Consider the following 21,561-nt stretch of genomic DNA (forward strand, 5'->3'; position numbering starts at 1 on the left):
CCAACAGTTATATATATATATATATATATATATTGCTATTGGAGTGTGGGGCCATTTTGTATCATGATTAGTTCTGTTGATTACATGTAATTTTTTTTTACCTTTGTCCAAATTTTTGACAAATTTACCAGAAGTATACATTTATACTGATGCAATTGTATTACAGAGATCATGTTCCAAATTTAGTAAACATATTTAACACTTTCCAGATTGTTTGGATCTTTGGTTAAAAAAAAAAAGTACTGTAATTTAATTTATTGCATGTATTTCTTTAGCATTATAATGTTTCTATTTGCTTGAGGCATGCAGATTCACGAAAGAAACAATATCTCTAACAGACATCAATATTCATTCATTCATACATAAGTCTGCATCAATCTTCTCTTTGCTGCAAACAAAAAACACAAAGAAAACAGATATGCAAAATCTCAGCTTGGGAGAGTTTAACAGCGGGGAAATGAATAACACAAATTATAAAGATAATGTTCCATGCTTCTATAAGCAGACAGGTATGTTACTTTCTAACTAGATAACTGAAAAAATGACACTGATATGCTTTGACAGGCAAGCTGATATAAAATTATTTAGCACACTTGGCTATTGGTTGGTAAAGATTTCCTGGGGACTTATGTTGAAGTCTTTAATCCCCTGGGTGCTAATTAAAATGTGCTGGATAATGTTTGCTAAGCTCTCTGGTCCTACTCGCAGTAATTATTACTTGCAAAGTATGAGGAGCTGCCGTGGTACCTAATGAATGACTTATTTAAACTAGTTTCTTTTTTCTTGCTCATTTTTTTTCAAATGCTTTCTTTTGACAAGTTGTGTGTCTTATGTAACTGCAATGCAAATCATCCAAAAATGTTCATTAAACTTATAGAAGAGGCTCACCATGAGAAAATTATAGTCTGCACTATCATGTGCTAATTGGCAACATACAGTATATATTACTTATATGTATATTTTCATTTATAGAATAATAATAATAATAACGAAAATAAAATAGAAAGAGGATTGGAGCTGTTTTGAGGCCTAATACAGATTTAAAAAAAATGAGAAGGTGTTTTTATTCACCTTGTCAACTAACGCCTAAAAAGTAAGGCCTACTATTTTTAATATTCAAACCTTTTGCATTGAGACATTTGGGACACAGCAATCTGCCATTAGGCTTGGGATTACTTTGCTAACAACTTAATCTAAAAAAACAGGGTAGGCTAAATAGATCCTTTATCTGGACACATCAGAGTTGATTTACTAAAGGCACATAGACTGCTTACTTTGCAAGGGAATTTGCACTTTGCAGAATAAGTTTCCCTTGGCTTAGTGAATATTGTAAAATTTCACTTTCAAAAGAATACCCAATCAAGTGCAAGGGAATTTTTTTTTTTAAAACTGTATTTTTGCTTGCATCTGATAGGGAGATGGAAGTCAGCAGAGCTTCACCTCACTCACTAAACTAAGAAGAAATTTCCCCTGTAAAAAGTACAAATTACCATACAAATTTAGCAGCCTATTAACCTTTAGTAAATCAACCCCACTATCTTAAATCACCCAAGATATGTTTAACTAAGTTTCCATCTCTCCAACCCCCTTGACAATTGTGAAGTCAGAAGAAAGTGTCACCCTCCTGCATGTGCATTTTCCATCTAGTTGTAGAAATGTAACAACACTGCAATGAACTCATCAACAGATTGCAGTCAGCAACATGGATGGTGTATCTTGCCACATGTGTCACAGATAGAAAAGCTGGCTCTATAATATCCCCAGAACTGCCTGGGGGACATTTATAGTCTGCCATACCTTCCCACACATGCAATTAGGAATAGAGCAGAGTAGACACCTATTAAAATCAAAAGTTCTATCACTTATTTTTTAAATAATATTTACTTCTGTGTACAGCTGTTCACATTAATTTTGATCATGCAACTTAAAGGTCAACTGGGTAAGCTAATTAGTTGTGGAATCAGCTATTAATGTTTGACCACTGTTGTAGATGTACGGTAAGCTTTAGTCTTTAAAAAACTCCTGCCAAAAACCTTTTTGTTTATTTTTAAACTATATACGGGTTGTTTAGTTTTGAAACTGTATACAGGTTTGTACTGCTGTAAGTGCCCATATAGGGGATACTAACCGACACTTCCTGTCCCAGTAATAGGGTATTTCACCCCAGGAATGTGATGGAAAGTCTCTCCTAAGAGTTCAAAGAGGGCAACAAAAGCCTTTTTTTAATGAAGTGGGGAAAGGTTAGGATATCTGTTACTCTTTTATTAGTGTATTATTGAAAACTAAAAGCTAGTTTTAGCTGATGTATGAATTAAGTTGTATCCAACTCAGAAATAAAGTAAGTTTTCATTTGCTGTTTTTGGTTGCTTCTCAGTGCCATATCATTAAACCACTGAATTGCAAAAATATAATATGTAAACACTACTAAGGTCAATAGGGGGTGACTCCTGGCCATTTTCAAGGCTAATTGGCAAGGGATTGTCAAACAAGGCGGCATGAACACTGCCATGGGGGTCATGTACCAATGCAAAATTAAATGTTACAAAAATACTGTTGAGCAGTGAGAGGGTCTTTCTTTTTTATGTGACTTCGAGGATGACATGGGAAAACAGCAATCCATTGCATTACATGCTTGGGAGATCCCTTTAGGATGTATGTGATGAGTGTTACAGAACAGTACGATCTTTGCACACAGTGTCAATTACACCGTATTCTGCATGTGTAATACATTCACATTATTGTTTGGCTTAAATGTAGAATTAGATGCACCCCATTATAACTTGAAAAAATATGTTTTTTTGAAAGTTTAGAATGAGACATGTAATTTTTTTTATACAGTGTTATTGTAACGGGTCCCGGCGGGGAAGTGTCACTCCGACCGTCCCCTCTGCTGTAGCGGCCGCTCTGCGTTCCACGGTGGAGCGCGGAAGCCACTCGACTTCCTGATTGCAAGGCGAGCGGCTTGCGTTCCACTGTGGAACGCGGAAGCCGCTCGTTCCGGCCGACCGCTCCTCCTGCTTCCTGGGGGTATTTAAGGGCTCAGCTGAGGCAACATGGCGTTCCACAATTGGGTTCAGAAGCGCCTGTTGCCTCCTGAAGCCTAGGACCATCTCCCCTGGATTGTCAGAGCCGGAACCTACCTCTTGAGTACAGGAATCACTGCATCCCTCACATTGTGCAAACCGCAAGTATTTCTCCAGTTGGAGTCCTAAACCTTAATACTTTGAAGCAACCTCGCTAAGTGATATAGACTGTCTAGAGGATTACTATCATCTGTCTGTGGGGATTTTTGCATTGCTCAATCCCTGTCAATACGGGGTCATTGTTCTTACTGCTTATCCGTATTCAAGTTTCCTTATAGTATAGAGACTGTAAGCTATGAAGCAATAGCCCACACCTCTCTACCCTTTCTATTTTTCGTTCTAAGGCTGTGATGCAAGAATCTCTAACTCCCCGATAAAGATTGGGAGCGACGCCTGAGATTCACGCCTGAGAAGCCTTCAACTACTACCTACGGTAGCTTATACCCTCCGTAGTTGAGATCCTCTACGTTTCAATCTGAGCAGGCGTGACAGTTATACAGTGTTAACAGGCCTGAATTGATGGCTGGGAATAGCAGCCACAACAGATCTAAAAGCTACAGAATATTGTACTCCTAAAAACTGAAGCACACAACAACAGAACAAACCAACCTACAAAATGGCAATTGGGCCTCTTTTTTGCAGTACCACACTACGCTGTCTAAAAAGTTTAACAAAACAGAGTGCACGTCCACAGTGGATCTGCATCCATCCCTCTGAGGCAGAGGCAGCTGGAAGCAGAGGAGTAGTATGAGGAGGAGGTAAAGATGAGGAGGTGAAGGGTTGGAGTGCTAGCATTGTGGAGAAGTGGTAAAGTGACATTAAAGTTACTCCCCCCCCACCAATGAAAATCATGCAGGGATCTATGCCACCATTCAAAAGGGAACACAAAGTTCCCCACTCTGCCCCACTATGAGGCAGTGCAGCAAAAAAGCTCTTATAATTTTTTTCTTATCATATTTATTTTCTTATCCATGGGATAAGACCACCAGTTTAGACACTAGCCTTGTGTGGGCAGTGACAAGGAGTACTTTTTGGTGTTATCAATATGCTATCAATACAAGGGTATTGATAGCATAATGGAAAAGCCCTTCATACATTTTATACATGGCCACTTTATGTGTTCTTTTTGTGCAAAAAGACTCAATAATTATAAGTGAAAGAAATAAAAATATGGAATTATTTCACAATAAATAGTTAGAAATACTGTGCAGTAGATGCACAGTACATATAGCTTTTATAGGCTGCAATTTAAGAGGGAGAGACCACATATGTTTTGTCGGGATAAAAAAATATTTTACTGTCTTTATGCTTTTACTAGTTTTCCAGGGAGACAAAAAGGCAGATTTATAATCAAGAAATTAAAGTGAGTGTGTTTTTTCATGGAAAAAAAGCAAGAAATATACGGATTCCATGCACAGGATATACTGTAAGCGGCTTTTACTAGTTTTAGGGTGCATTTATTTCACTTAAAAAAGCCACCAGAACATTGTAGTGATTCTATGTGCAGCATTTAAGCACTTGTACTAGGCCTCATTATGAACAGGAGAGACATCAGGCAGCCAAAAAAAGAAAATCAAAATTAGAGTGTATTTATTTCAGTGAAAAAAGACAGCAACATTTTTTAGTGACAGTATTTAAGCACTTGTCCTAGGAGGCATTTTAAACAGGCATTTTTACTAGGCCACTTTTTCTGAGTGAGAGACCAGCTAGTTTTCAAGAAATCAAGGTTACAGTGTATTATTTCACAGAAAAAGCTAATTTTTTGGTAAATGACATCACCGGTTATATTCCACCGGTTTCTTTAAAATCCAGATGTGGGGACTTGGAGCTATTATTTGGCACTACTGTCCCACCGGAGAGGCGGTTGACGGGCATCGTTCATCATGATTGGTGAGTATCTGCATTGCTGGAGCATGTGGAGATGTGCAGTATAGAACATTTTTGGTGTATCCAAGCATACAAAATGAAAAAAAGTGTTTAGATTGGAGCAGCAATTTTAGTAATTCTTAATGGGCAGCATGAAAAAAGTATCATTCCTTTAAAAAAAAGAAATTGCTTGGGGAAATGCCCTGAACCTGCCTTTGAAGTGGCCCAAAAATCAATTTAAATTGTCAGGGAATGACAGCTCCCTGCTGCTTTGATGGATGAAGCCATTCCCTTCATCTATAGCAGACCCTTATTCTAGATGAGGGTCAGCTATAAATGTTAAAGGAGAACCCTATACCCCACAAAATGTGACAAAGGCTTCCCCATTGTCATACCAGACCCTTTTATGGGCATGCAGCCTGGCAGGCCAGGAAAGGGGGTGAGTGTGTGGCCCCCCACTCCTGATCCATACCAGGCAACATGCCCTCAATATGGGGTGTTATCAAGCAAGTGGGATCCCCCTGGCAAAGCACCTTGTCCCCATGTTGATGACAAGGGCCTCTTTCCCACAACCCTGGCTCTGTGGGGGTCCATGGGTGGGGGCTTACTGAAATCTTAATTTTGAAAGGGGGCCCCTAGATGTCACTTCCGCTGATTGAATTAGTAAGGGGTGCATAGTACCCCTACTCATTCACAAAGAAATAGAAGGGCAGACACATATTGACAAGCGCTTTATTAAAAATAAAGTCCCATGCTGCACATTCATTGTCAGTTATGTTATCCATTGATGCAGATCCCCATCAATGAGGGTGAATGATGTCCACTAACTGCCAGGACAAAAAAAGTGCAACACATCTACACCCGATGAGTTAGTTGCACCCAATGACAGCTTTGAGCCCCACAGCAGAATGTACACAAAGGGGCAGGGTATAGTAATTTATGTAATTGACCAAAAATGGACATGGCCATTTTTGCTTAATGAAGTCAATGGGTATACCCCACTCCCTTTTTGACATTCAGCTGTCATCTAGGGAGCTGTGCAGCCTTCCTAGCTGACAGCTGAATGTAAACAATGGAGTGGGATATACCCAGTGACTATATGGACAAAAATAGGATATGTTCATTTTTGGTCAATGATTGGCTATACTCCACCCTTTTTTTTTAAATTCAGCCGTGGGCACTTAGAGCTACTCCCCTGTCGGGTAGAATTATTGCTCTCACTGGGATGTTCGCGGTCATATGTAACATGTGCGGTGTAATGGGCGCAATCGTCGTTTTCGCATGTATGCGCACCCATCGCATGTTTGCATGCGTGTATGTATGGGTGGGGACTTTAATAAAAAAAGGTTTGTGTTTTTTTTAATTCTTTCTCATGTGTAACTTTACATTTTTTTATGCAACTTAAAAAAAAATCCTATTTTTTTCCCCACTTAACTTGATTGCTATCACATAGGGAGCTAAGAAAACATTATTAACTAGATTTCTAGAACATTATTTCTGCCCTGTTGGAAAATCAGTTTATCTGCTATCTATCCATGTATCATTGTCTTGCAATTAATTAATTAATTATATAAACAAAATTAAATGCCTATTGTGAAAAGTCCTAATATCTTTTTTTGTAGCAAACAAAAAAGTGCCCTGTATGACCAATCTTACTTTTTGTTTATGATGTGGACTTAAAACATCTGGTATATCCTGTAAAATCCTTAAACCTGTTCAAGACCTACCCTGATCCTCTGATCTCTTTCTGTGTAATATACATGTAGAATGTACTATAAAGAGTGCACTTGTACTGCAAGATCTGAAATGTTTATGCTTTCCTAAGTGATCATTAGTATACAAAATGTCTGAGATATAAGTTGGCACTTAGCATCATGCCGCTAGCAATTTCTAATTAATTTTGTACTGTACTGACATTTCTGAAAAAGGTTCAGCATTATAGGTCAACTTTGTCTACAACATACTTTATCTTTTTTAATCTTTGTCCTCAGAAACATTAATTTGCAAAGGAAATGTCTGCTCCAGTCTTGAGCTTCATTGTTCACTCCATTCTGAAATGCATTTTAAAAATATTATGTTCTTAGGTGACAGAAGGCCCATCAAACTGTATAATGCCTGTAAATTGTGAGGTGGACTGGATAAAATTTGGCAAAAATATAATGGGGATTATTTATATGCAAACTTTCATTTTTTATAACAAAAAACAACTGGGACACAGTATCCTGCATAAATCTTTAGATATAACTATCATTCCAAATTGAGAGAATGCCTCCAATTCAATGTATGTAACACTAAATATTCATTTACCCACTAAATATCAGGATAGCTGAAGTCTCCCATAATAATAACATTTTCCTATTTCTATCTGGGTGAGTTGGTGAGTTGGTTAACCTCCTAATCGTCTCTTATGTTAGGGGGCCTATACCATAATCCTACCATTTACCATTATCATTTTTATTTTTATCTCCACCCATGATGATTCTGTACCTTCCCCAATCTCACTAGTAATATCATCACACACATTCACTATAAGATTATTCCTGATATAAAGGCATACCTCCCCCCTCTTCTTCCTTCCCTGTCCCTCCAAAATAAATTGTACCCCCCGATATTCACAGCCCAGTCATGTGAGCCATCTAACCAGGTTTCAGATATTCCCACAAAGTCAAAATCTTCCTTGAGTAATCAGGGCCGAATTTACTTTTTAGGAGCCTGTAGGCAGAGAAATCTGAAGCGCAGCGCACAGAAGGAAGTAACACAAAGATTGCAGGGCTCAGTAAACAGTGACACACAGTGTGCTGAGGTCAGTAGTCAGTGACGCATAGAGAACAGAGGTCAGTAGTCAGTAATGCACAGAGTGCAAAGTTCCACAGTGACAGCCCCCAGCAAGTGTCAGGGACTCCAATGTACTAGTAATAGTGTTATTCTGGAATGCTGGGATTTCTAGTCCTCTATAGCTGATGGTATTATTACTCCAAATCCCAGCAATTCATACATCGATGCAGAATAATACCATCAGCTATTCACCATAATATCCTCAGACTACAAATCCCAGCCAGGCCGCCAGCAATACATTAAACACAACAGCAATTTAAATTACACTATTTAAAAATAATTCTCAGGGTGCTTTTCTGACTTTTTTATCAGCAAACTGCCAGATGAGACTTCAGCTTCTCATCTCTTTCTTGGGCGCACAGGTAGCACTTGCACTGATGATAATGCAGGAATCAATCTGCACGGGCACGGCCCTGTGGAAGCCAGAACTAAAAGTTAATGATCGGCTGCCATTTAGGAATACCAGGATAATAGTCTTCTGCATCGCTGTATATGTTGTTTGAAACTGTAGTCCTGTATAGCTGATGGTATTATATGCAGATGCTGTATAATACCATAGCTAAATGGGACTACAAAAAAATCCCAGCAATACGATGCAGCGATGCAGAATAATACCATCAGCTATAGAGGACTGCAGATCCCAACCAGCCAACCAGCAATACATTAAACAACAGCAATTTAAATTACACTATTTAAAAATAATTCTCAGGGCACTTTTCTTACTTTTTTATCAGCAAACTGCAGCTTCTCATCTCTTTTCTTGGGTGCACAGGTGGCAGATGCACTGATGATGATGCTGGGATCAATACGCACAAGCACGGCACTGTGGAAGCCGGAACTAAAAGGTAATGATCGCCTGCCATGGAGGAATACCAGGATAGTATTCTTCTGCATCGCTGTATATATTGCTGGGATCTGTAGTCCTTTATAGCTGATGGTATTATACAAATGCCAGCAATACATAAAGCGATCTAGAATAATAACATCAGCTATACAGGACTACAAAATAAACCCAGCAATACATAAAGCGATCTAGAATAATACCATCAGCTATAGAGGACTACAAAAAAAATCCCAGCAATACATACAGTGATCTAGAATGATATAATCAGCTAAAGAGAGATACAAAATAATCCCAGCAATACATACAGTGATCTAGAATAATATCATCAGCTAAACAGAGATACAGAATAATCCCAGCAATACATACAGTGATCTAGAATAATATAATCAGCTAAACAGAGATACAAAATAATCCCAGCAATACATACAGTGATCTAGAATAATATCATCAGCTAAACAGAGATACAAAATAATCACAGCAATACATACAGCGATCTAGACTATTACTATCAGCTACACAGGACTACAAAACATCCCAGCAATACATACAATGATATAGAATAATACTATCAGCTATACAGGATTACAGAAAAATCCCAGCAATAGATACAGCAGTATAGAATAATACTATCAGCTATACAGGACTACAAAATAATCCCAGGTATACATACAGTAATGCAGAATAATACCATCCAGCACTACACATTCCAGCCAGGCTGCCAGAAATATAAACTACAGCAATCTAAATTAAATATTTTAAGAAAACAAATCCTAGAAAAGTTATCTTACGTTTTTATTTGAAGTCTGGCTGCTGAGAGCTTGATTTCCCTCCTTTTGGGCATGCAGGTGGCAGCACTGGTAGGTGCACAGATGTTAGCATGGACCCATCAGCGCAGGCAGGGCTCTTCGGAAGCTGGAACTAAAAGTTAATGGTTGGTTCGGGAGCACAGATATTCCTCAGCGGCAGCCGAAAGAAGAAAAATAGTCCCCCTCTCTCCTACTGTCAGTTCAGCAGGGAGGCCTGGAGAGAGGGGATTATTTCAGGAATAGATGTGGGGGCACCTAACTGGGGACTGGGAGCTTTTATTTACTGGAACCCTCTCTGTCCTGGAGGTTTTGGGTTCAGTCAAGCTGAAGGACTCCGAGCAGAGGAAAAAAAAACCAGTGCAGCAGGCAGCTAGCGCCCCTCTATGGAGGGCGCTTATAGTCAGATGCCTACATTGCCTAGTTGAAAAACCGGCCCTGCGAGTAGTAGAAGTTCTAGCGCCTCCATTTTCTTAGCCAAGCTCCTAGCATTTGTGAACATGCATTTAAATTTTACTAGTGTTGAGTGTTTTATTTTTACTCTCTATTGGACTGCAAGTTTCATCAGCCAGGCTTCCTTCTTTGGACTCGAGTAATGTAGTTTCCCTGACATCTGTCATGATCTCTCTTTGCCCATCTATTTCCTCCTATTTGCCATATGCAATTTATGTAGTCTTCTTGACTCCAATAAATCTCAATAAGCAGCCACCGAAGGTGGGACTAGCCTGCAGTTGAAGCCAGATTCCCTAGAGGAAAGAGCAACAATAATACACAGTGGGTTATGATCAGAGAGGTCCCCCTGGAAGGTACAGGGCATCTTGCAACGTTTGCAAAAATTACATATTCCCAAATGCTAGGTCTATCCTAGATAATGACTTGTGCATGTAGTACATATAGGAGAAACTCTTAAGATAGGGGTGTTTCTATCAGCACACCTCAGTAAGTTGGATAGTGTTCGTCCACATCACTAGAGGGGAATCTGGGTGGGTTGAAGGAATCCACTGAAGCACAGCATCATTGGAAGGGGCATATACGTAGCCAGTTTATTAACAACCTCATACAGCATTAAGATAGATTCAAAGGTAGAAGGTATTTACATATTGACTAAAGCAAACACTGCCACTACTGACCACCTACAACATGGGGAGACCCAGGCTTCCACATTATCCACAGTTGTCCTATGTACTTAAAATATGACATTTACATTTATTTTATTTTTAAACCCTGTGCATGCATACTAAATGCTTTGTGTAAGAACAAGAATGAAAGGGGGCACAGAGGCCAAAGGACACCAGTGTAAGAGGAGCACATAGACTACTGGATACCAATGAAAGGGGGACACACACCACTGAACAACAATATGGGGGACACTTACTTCTGACCACTGCATTCTGCAAGCTGTGCTGTGCAATTATAATTGCATAGTTCTGACTGTTGTGCTGTATATTTTATGCTCTACATTATGTGGTACTGACCACAGTACTCTATAGGCCACATAGCCTTGGCTGATATACTTTATGTGATTTGTTGTACATTTCATATGCCTGACTACTGCACTGTATAAGCTACATAGTCCTAACTGTTGCACTGTATACAGTATGTTGTATATTACATACTACTGGCCTCTACAGCCTACACATTAAGTTGTACATTACAAGGTTCTGACCAGAGCGTTCATTGTGCCAACAGCTTCTGCAATCAATCACTAATTGTCTAAATGAAGTATTTTTTTAAGCTAGCCTCATATTGTTAGCTCTATATTATGTGTGCAGAAAACAACAGGTAATGAAGGAGTTTCATTTTTAATGATCCTTTGTGTTGAGTTTTATGAGTCCGTAAGGCTGTCATTTGGTTTATTGTAATTATGGCATATTTTGTGGAGAAAGTCACATTTACTGTTATATAAAATATACACTTAAAGTGAAATTAAAGTGATATTAAAGCTTTGTTTTTTTCTTATTTTTTACAGCTAGGAGGCCCATCTTTTAATAAATCTTCTGTTGTTTTTCTTTAAAAATCTTCCATTTCTAGTGGGTCCTCGCATTACTCTCCCTCCCGCCCCCTGCAGGGGTGCCCATATCAGCTAAGCAGCTGCTGTGGAGGCACCCATGGGTGTTCGTTCCCAGCTGTGTCCGCATAGCAGTGGCTGCTCTCAGTATGCTCCCCCTGCAACCAGGAAGTTTGGTAATGGAGGATCACTTTGGGGATCGGCGGTGGTGACAGCAGTGACACAGGTAACTGTGGGAGGGATGGGGGACACAAAAAGGTACTGGTCATTTTTTACCTCAACGCAGAATATGCATTAAGGTAAAAAATGACCAGCCTTAAATACTACTTTAATGTCAAAATGTTTTTAAGCTATTGCAAATGCTGATATAATCACTTACAATGGATTCTTCTCCTTCATGTTCAAAAATTTTAGCTTTCTGCAGAATCAGCTGGTCCCCTGAGCACTGGTCCTAATATTCTGTTTAAGGTTGGCTCCTTTCCCTTGCAGGGTCCTATGGAGCCGCCTTTGTGTTTGCTAGTACAATGTGTGTTTCCACAAACGTCATACTAAAACCTGATGAAGGGGACCCTACGTGGCCCTGAAACATTGGGGTCTATTCACTAAGCTGTTTTATGTGGTAATAATGACAGTATAAGCCGTTAGTGTACAGAAGTCATGTTCTTAGAAGAGAACCCACAGAACAGGAACAGGAAACGCATCACAGGAAACAAGTGCCACAGAGATGAATCATAGAGTTGCATATAAACTAAACATAACACTCATAACATCTCCCTCTTAATAAAAGATCATTGTGAAATGTGGATGAATCCTTGTAATAACATATTTACAGGTTTACTCTTTTGGGTGGTTGTGAATGTCTACCACTGCGGGTGAAAACTGTCCCTCGTTGTATAAAGTGTTTCTTAGCCCTCTCCGAGGTTACTGGGCTCTTCTCACCACTTACTGGCATGCTCTGCTCTTCACTCCCGTCCGATATACCTGCTTGCTCCGGACTGTCATTAACATTAGTCTGTGGCATCATCACTGTACATTCCCTACCACCAATTGGTGAGTTTGCCCTTGCATTACCAGGCGAGTCTGGCCTGTCAACTGGATAATGTGAATCAGGCTTTTCAGCCACACGCAGATCCACACGATTGCGACGATAGAGAGTTCCATCAATGTCCACAAGATAGGAGCGTGGTGCAACCTTTCGCAGACAAGTACCCATTCTCCAACGACTTGTTCGATCTCCAGGCAGCGGTTTCATACGGATTTGTTCCCCAATATTCAATTCAGGCAAATCTCTTGCAGATGTGTCATATTGTGCCTTGAACACTTGCCTCTTAAGCCGTAACTTTTCCGGTACCCCTTGTATCACAGAGGGTTCAAGTAACTTGTTGGTGACAGGTAAGGAGGTCTTTAATCTTCGTGACATCAGTCTCTGTGCTGGGCTACTATCCATGCCCACAGTTGGAGTGTTCCTCCAATGTAAGATGGCCTTCCACTGGTCTTTACCATCACTTTGTGCTTTCTTGCATAAAGTTTTTACAATCTTCACCGCAGATTCAGCTTTGCCGTTAGCCTGTGGATGCCGTGGTGAGGAAGTTACATGCTCAAACTCCCATTCAAAGGCAAATTTTCTGAATTGTAAGCTTGAGAACTGAGGGCCATTATCAGAAATCACTTTATCTGGTTGGCCATGATGTGCAAACTGCGCCTTGCACCTCTTAACTGTAGTTTCAGTGGATAAGTCAGGAAGCAGTTCAATTTCCCAGAAGTCTGAGTAATGATCAACTAATATCAGGTACTCTTTTCCCGCATAAGCTAGCAGTGACAGCTAGCTCCGCCCAATAGTTTCCTATTGTCCGGCGGCTCTGCTGCTGTAAAAAAAAAAACTCTCCCGGGCGCTCTGGCAGCCTCCTGCTCCCGGCCACCAAGGAGAGAAACCGTGCTGTGTCTTTTTTTCTTTATTCTGACAGAGCGATGTCAGAATAAAAAAATAAAAAAAATAATTTTCCCATTGAAAAGCAATTGGACATTACTATTGGCTATTTCAATTTGCAATAGCCAATAGTAAACTAGCATTGTACCCACCCTCTGCTGATGGACCTGATGGGGAACTGCAGCCGAGGGCGGGTACAATTCTAGTTTACTATTGGCTATTGCAAATTGAAATAGCCAATAGTAATGTCCCAATGCTTTTCAAAGGGAAAATTCTTTTTTTTTTTTCTATTCTGACATCGCTCGTGTCAGAATAAAGAAAAAAAGACACAGCGGTGTTTCTCTCCTTGGCGGCCGGGAGCAGGAGACTCCCGGGGCGCCAGGGAGAGTTAGTTGTTTGGAGATCAGTGTCCCTAGTTAGCAGGTAACCAGGGACGCTGATCTCTCTGAAAGTGGCCGGGGCCAGCCGTAAGATCACGGCTGGCTCCACCCAGCTGTCAGAAGCAGGCTCAGCCGAGCCGATGCATATGCGTTCGGCTCAGCTGAGCTGCTTGGCCATGATCGGGAGCTGTACAGGCTATTGTGAATAGCCCATACAGCACCCCTTCGGTTCTACTGAACCGAAGGGGTCCTGGGGCCGAAGCTAGCCGAAGGATCGGCCGAAGCTACGGTCAGATCCTTCGGCAGCTTCATGAATAGACCCCATTGTTTTTTTGACAGTCTGCATCAATAAAGAAGATGGATTATTGACACAAGACATAGGTATGCTGGTGACAGTTACTATATATTTGAAGATGCACGGCGCCATCCGTGGTTACTACAGCACCCTCCTTTATACATAGGGGTTCCGGTAAGGAATGCAGCAGTTCCTCTCCAAGATTCCATAATCACACAGTCACAGCAAGTCAACCACTCCCCTGCTCCCTGTTCCATTCTCCTCCCTCCACCAAGCTAGTAGATTGATACCTGCTGGGGACTGCTCTGTCTCTGGTGATCTTGTACTCAACAGGAAGTTCAAGGGAGCAGAGCTGAGACAGTTGGGGCCAGCTGTTCAAAAAAATGATGACTGTAAGTGCTTGAGCAAAAATTTTAAGAAATGCTATGCTCAGTTAATTATTTTAAAAAGTTTGATACTGCAAAAAAAAACAACTTGTGACTATCCTATTTTATCTTTGTCCCTGTGCTTTCTCTTAGCTTCAGTTCATTCACATGGCCAGATGTGGAGACAGAGTTCTCTTTGGTTAATTAGGCACAGAGAGTGATGCAATTGTAGATGAGCCAGTCTACTGACTGATAAGTCACATTTATGTGCTCCTTCCAGTCTATTTTGTCCCCTTTGCTCTTTTACCTTTATTCTTTAGGTTTGTACTGCTTTTGTATGCTGTTACTTACAATTACAATTACTGTTTTTCCAGTTACTGGCACTCTTAGGCATTAGTGATGTAATCCGGGCCTAAGAGATGCATCTTGGGAAAGTTACATCAGCAGTGCATTGCTGGAAAATCTCATCTGTAAACTGCAAAATGTGTTAGGGGAACAATTTAAATGCTAACACAACAGACAAATTTTAAATGTCTCTGCTTTTCATGTAATCTTCAAGAGGGAGCACCGAGTAACCAAGTAGCACACAGATAGGGTTCTAACTAAGAAAACATTAGCTTAGTTATATTGATGCTTCTTAGCAGGGGCGGACTGACAACATATGGGGCCCCCGGGCAATAAGAGATTATGGGGCCCCCTTGGACTTCGCCCATATTAAATCCACCCAATGCATTATTACCAGGGGTGAGCGAATTTCATTCATCTAGCTGTGGTAAAACTACAAATCCTATCATGCATCTGGCTGTGGGAGTATTGCATATGCAAAAGTCTTGCAATGCATCATGGGTTTTGGAGCTCCACCACAGTTACAGGGCCAGATTTTGCCCACCCCTTAAGAGTTTCTTAAGGGGTGGGCTCCTCTACAGTTTAGGAATGATCGCTGTACAAATCAATGTACGGCAAACCTCAGACCAGAACCAACACGCTGGAAACCTCAGACCAGAACCAACGCGCTGGAAACCTCAGACCAGAACCAACGCGCTGGAAACCTCAGACCAGAATCAACGCACTGCAAATCTCAGGCCAGAACCAACGTACGGGAGACCTCAGACCAGAACCAACACACTGCAGACCTCAGATCAGAGCCAACACACAGCAGACCACACACACAAAACACACACGGTACACACACAACACACCGTGCACACCTGTGAACAGCTGATCCCGGGAGGGACAAATGCAGCGTGTGGTTGCGTGCAGCAGCCTGTTCTTCCCTATGGGAGGACGCAGCTGTACGGTGTCATATGGACAACCGGACTTCACATCTATGTGGGTAGAGGGGGGCCGCACTTTGACGCAGACAGGATCCATCAGACACGGATGACACCGTACAGCCGCGTCCTCCCATAGAGGAGAACAGGCTGCTGTGCGCAATCACATGCAGCACCTGTACCTCCCAGGATCAACTGGTTACAGGTGTGCACGCTGCATGGACGTGTGCGCCTAGTGTGAATGAGGCCTAATACACCCACATACAACACATAATACGCATACAGTACACACAATACACACGCAATACAGTACACGCAATACAGTACACGCAATACAGTACACACAATACAGTACACACAATACAGGACACACAATACACACGCAATACAGTACACACAGCACACACAATACACACACAATACAGGACACACAATACAGGACACACAATACAAGACACACAATTCACACGCAATACAGTACACACAGCACACACAATACACACGCAATACAGTACACACAATACCGGACACACACACAGCATCGCTGTTCAGCCCACTCATAGTTCAAGCAGCCAGGGGAGGATGAGAAGGCTGAGACAGGGAGAACAATCCCCCCCTCCCCCTCCTCCTGTTGCTCCCGGCCGGAATGTATAGGAGAGGCTGTGAGTGCAGGAGAGCTCCCCGTACCTGCTGACAGCTTGCCTCCTCCTTTCTCCGGTCGTATTGTCTCACTCCCCTCTGAGTCTCTGCCCGACCTTCTAGGCCCCCCTTCCCCGGCGCCCTCAGTGCCTGCAGAAGGAGAAGGGTATCGTCCACCCCAGCTGATTACTATTATATGCTCCCTCTCTACTTTCTGCACTGGCAGGATGTGTGGAGGCAGGCTCCCCTAGCCCGTGCTGGGTTCGGTCCCAGCTCACTTGATGGTCGCGGGCCCTCGGGCCGTGCCCGACTGCCCGATGGGTCAATCCGCCCCTGCTTCTTAGCTTGGTATGCTTAATCATGAACCTATCTTTGGAAAATGTTTATAACAATTGCTAAGAAAGAATGATGAAACACTTACACTGTGTTATATTGTTTGTCATTGAAATGTTTTAATTATTGTCATGCCTTTTTGCTTTTTCTTCATAGTATCCTTTGGGGGCAGCATCAGTGGCAGGAGAGGTCATCTAAAGGAGTCCCAATTTCCTCCAGAGATTCCGGAGACCTGCAGAGATCCTGCTGGTGATTGTCAATTAATTGTCACCTTTGGATATTTTTATCTTTTAAGCTAGCCATACATGGCTAGATTTTCTCTCACTAGCCCAAGGCTTACTGAGGGGAAATTACATCATCCATACTAAGCAGAATCATTGGAGGAATCATCAATGCCAGCATATGTATTAAGACATCTGTGACAGTGACTGGATCTGATAGGAAACTGGACTTAAGCATTTGTACTCACTCAAAACAATTTCAATTTGACTTTGGTCAAGCAGTGTGGGTCTAATAATGCCAACATTTAAGCAGGTGCCAATGACAGAGCCAAAAACAAAAAAACTATTTTTTAAATCAAACAACTTTATTCAATTGGTTCATATAAAAACATCCCCCATAAAGTATATAAAATATAACTTCATATTGTAATGGTAAACCAACAGAGTAAAAACTCCTGTTGGTATGCAACCTCCTAATGCCCCTCCAGAAAAAATGAAGTTACCAATCTATACAATAGATCACAACTGGTCATACATCAAGCATTATAGTGATAATGTATTATTATTACTTGGAGTGATTCTAAAGTCAATGCGTTTCACGTTCCCTGCACTTCAGGAAAAAGATGGAGGTGATCTATAGTTTTCATAAAAAAGATAAGTAAATATTATATGATTATATGAAGTATCATAGCCATATTTACTTACAATACCATATGTATTTATTGACATATCAACATAAAAGCGACTTTAGCATTTGAGAAAATAATACTGACTTCATGGTGTGTGTGTGTGTGTCCGGGAACACCTCCAGCCCTAGACAGATGGCCGCATGGGAGATTAACCTAGGGGAACCAGTGATGATTACTCCCTTTCAAATATAATAGAAAAGTAGCCATATAAATCAAAAGTTCCAAGTATATTGGCACTAAAAGGACACTGGTATCCCCTGAGACATTCCCAACAGAGTATATTCCTTTAGAGCGATGCCTACCCCTCAAGATGAATCTTTTCCACTATAGTATCCCCAAACAGGGAAGGGCTAGATGAAGCCACAGATCTGAAAAAAATCAAGCAATAGCTAGGTAGTCCAAAAACTGGCACTAATTCCAGTGGATTGGGTGGGTGTTTTAACTGCGCAGGCGCGATGATGTCATTAACGATAACGTCCTCCACCCTCACCCCATGCCTCCATAGCCAATCATAGATGAGCATTCATTGACAGCCAGGAGGCACATAAATAGTACGCCGCTCGGCTACACAATGTATATCAAAGGGCCACGGGGACAAGATAGGACAGAACAAGATCTCCCAAAGCCCAAGCCCTGGAAAACAGTGCATAGCTCAGTGGGGGATCGATGTCCCCCTAAACCCGCAGGTCCTCATCAATGCTAAAGGGGGACAACACCTCATCAGCTTTTTACATCTAAATTTTGTCTAAGATGATTTCCATTTCCCTTTAACAACTGTGCTGACTCAAAATATGCAGTCATGTGCACGATCAAAAGATGTTTTCACATTTTTGATGTGCACATGCTTGAGCCTTCTAGATTACATTCACCAAGCTCAGTTAAAAAATATATTATATATTACTACAGTAGTATCTCCCCTGGCAAGCTTTAATTCTTTAAAGAAATTGTTTGTCACTGTTCACCCTAGTATCATTACTGTAACCAATAGCCATGATCACCATGGACCATATAGACCATATGGTGAACAGGCTTCTTATTTAAGAGCTGTGAAGATGTGGAATAGGCTACCTTAGGAACTATTTCAAAATAGGACAGGTAATGGTGTAAATAATAAAATATATGGATGCATTCCTGAATGTGCAGAATATAACTAGATATAACATTTTATAAGTAAAAAGCACCTGAGACTGCTGATCCAGGAAATATCCAATTGTCTTAGGGTATCAGGAAGGAATCTTTTTTCCTCTGTTGGTGCAATATAAACCATGTTTTATAGGGGTTTTTTTAACCTTCCTCTGGATCATATGTAGGTAACTGTGGGCGTAGGGTTCTGTTTATGAAAGTTTTTCTAGTTACTCTTTTTTCTCTATTGGTTGAACTTGTTTTTTCAAACTTAAGATTTTTATTAAATTATAAAATATCTGCCATACAACAATGTTGACTACATTAAAAAAAATTGGACACAGGTATGTTTGGTATGTTAGCACTTATAAGACTTATACAACATCATCTACTAAACCTTAGAATTCTTCCACCTTGGCATCAAGAATGTCAAAATGGTCACAACGTAATGTAGCGGTAGTTAAACCTCCCTATGTGAATCCCACAGTGAAAGTATCCATGACAATCAACATTTCCAACATAAGAATAACTCTGAGAAGGAACATGCTATACTAGAGGGTATCTATAAGGGAAGGGGTAGGAAAGAATGGGTGGAGGGATGACGGAAGAAAGGGACCTTACATATAAGGGAGGGCAAGGGATAAGGAGGAGCTATGTGTACGCAATCAATAAAGTAATGGCACAACGTGAAACCTAGTAATGTCAATCTACTCTATTACTTTAAGTATTTTGTTTAGAAAACTTGATCCAGGAATCCCATCTCTTATGGAAAAGGTTCTAAGAGTGCGTTCTAGAGGCTATTATTCGTTCGTAGTGACAGTTTGAGGACACTCTATGAATTACTTCTGTAATGGTTGGAATGATGGGGGATTTCCAGTTGCGAGCTATCAGAGTCCTAGCTGAGAATAGGATATGCAGGATCACTGATCTATACTGAGGAGGGTATTTGTCAATAGAGATACTTAATAGCGCCATTTCAGGTGGGAGCAAGGATTCTATTCCAGTAAATTTGTGAATAATATCTGAAATAGAGCGCCAAAAGACCTTTATTCCATTACAGGACCAAAATATATGGTATAAATTACCTACATGCCCACACTCCTGCCAGCACAAGGGGGATGTGGTCGGGAATATTTTAGATAATCTAAATGGGGTGAGATACCATCTGGTCATTATCTTTTGGGCATTGTCCCAATGATCAATACACCTGGAGTGAGATGAATTAGCTTTAATATCTGTCTCCCATTGTATGTCCGATATTTGTAGATTTAGATCAACTTCCCATTTGAGCATATGGGGGGTCTTGATAAAATGTAAGTCGTCTTGCAAAATAGAGTAGAATTTGGAAGTCCCCCCCTTACAAGGCCTTTTAGATATATATTTATCCCACGCTCTAGTGGGAATGAATAACGTCTTGCACTTGGACATCGACCAGAAATGGGAGATCTGTGAGTGACGATACTGGTCCAGAGGCTTGGATAGGGAGTTTAAGGAAGGTAATTGACATCGTTCACTACTCCTCCAAGAGGAGAGATTCAAATGTGGTATTAGGACCTCATAGGAGGTTAATGGAACCGGAATATCTGTTTTAGGAGAGTGCGGGAAAGGCTTATCAATTAAGTATTGCCATGCTTTAAGGGAAGATAAGAGAGAGGGGTAGGAAATGATCTTTTTTAGAAAAGGTACTTGGCGTGTATTAGGTGCATACACATTGGCTATAATGTATGTAGAGGAGTTAATATCACATACTAATATAATATAACGTCCAGTTGGGTCAGACTCTACCGATCTCAGTGTGAAGGAGACAGTGTTTTTAATGGCTATAAGCACTCCACCTTTCTTTTTTTGAGCATTGGAGACGTATATATGAGGGAAGTGTTTGTGGCGAAATACAGGGGGATGTCTTGTAGTAAAGTGGGTCTCCTGGACACAAAGAATGTCACTGGATTGACGAAGGGATTCTTCCCAAAGCAGATTCCTTTTGAAATAGCTGTTTAGCCCTCTAGCATTTAGTGACAGTATTTTAAGATCCATATTAAAGAGTAATGAATGATGGCATGGTAGTATAGAAGACTTCCAAAAGTCCAGTGAAACTGTTTGATATCAGATCTGTAATAAGCTGTATCATCTATATAGATATTAGCGGATGGTGTGTGCCACAATATGAAATTGCTGGGTACTAATGTCATAGCTCCAGGGAGGTGGGAATGGAGAAAGGAAGGAAAAGGAAAAGGAAAACAGGAACTACCTAAAAGAACAAAAACAACAACAAAAAAGAAAAAAAAAATGGAGAGACCCCATAATGGGTCCTCCAGTGTCGTGATGGTAAAATATCCATCACCATTGGAGGGTGGAGATGGACTCCCGGATTCGCATCCGTTCAGGACCAATTAAACTTGAAAAAATACAATAACATCAATTGGCACCAGAGGGAACTTAGATCGGTGGTTATTCCGCTGTATTGAGACATCAAGTAGGATCTGGAGCAGGTGGGGGTATATTGTATCCCCATTCTTGGAGCATCTTGAACCCCTTGTCTACGCCAGAGATAGTATGCGATTTTCCATTGTGCGATACTATGAGTTTAGTGGGAAAACCCCACTTATACGCCACTTTGTGGTGCCGAAGCCCTTTAGTAATAGGATGTAATGCTTTCCTTGCCTGAATGGTCAGCTGTGAGAGGTCATTGTACAAAACAATATGAGCATAGGGAGCAGGTAGCGGAGAGGTGGAACGCGCTAGTGACATAAGCTGCTCCTTCACATGGTAAAAATGAATGCGTGCAATGACATCCCTAGGTACCGTGACAGGGAGATAAGAGGGCTTAGGAAGGCGATGTGCTCTATCCACTACTATTTCAAAGCTTTGTAATGAAGGAAA

Source organism: Nanorana parkeri, unplaced genomic scaffold, assembly GCF_000935625.1.
Source record: "Nanorana parkeri isolate BGI_ZX_2015 unplaced genomic scaffold, ASM93562v1 scaffold830, whole genome shotgun sequence".
Taxonomy (NCBI): Eukaryota; Metazoa; Chordata; class Amphibia; order Anura; family Dicroglossidae; genus Nanorana; species Nanorana parkeri.